This window comes from Canis lupus, chromosome 15 (assembly GCF_048164855.1).
Source record: "Canis lupus baileyi chromosome 15, mCanLup2.hap1, whole genome shotgun sequence".
In the NCBI taxonomy this organism is placed as follows: domain Eukaryota; kingdom Metazoa; phylum Chordata; class Mammalia; order Carnivora; family Canidae; genus Canis; species Canis lupus.
In genome coordinates, this window is record NC_132852.1 from 34135486 (window position 1) to 34135748 (window position 263).

A 263-nucleotide genomic window follows, 5' to 3' on the forward strand; every position below is an offset into this window, starting at 1 on the left:
CTGTACCCGCTCCGAAAAACAACACACGCGGGGCGCGGGGGGCGGGGAGATCCGGAGCAAATTCCGAAGCTGGAACTTCGGAAAGCGACACCCTCAGTCACTCAGCACCGCGGCCACTAGCGTTCTCCGCCGCGTCACCCTCCAGGCGCTGCGCACCGTCCCCACCCGCGAAGCCTAAACCCAGGTCCTGACCCGCCGGACCCAGCCGCGGGCGCCGCCTGGTGCCCATGCGCGGCCTCCGACAGGTCGGAGCGCGGGGGCGG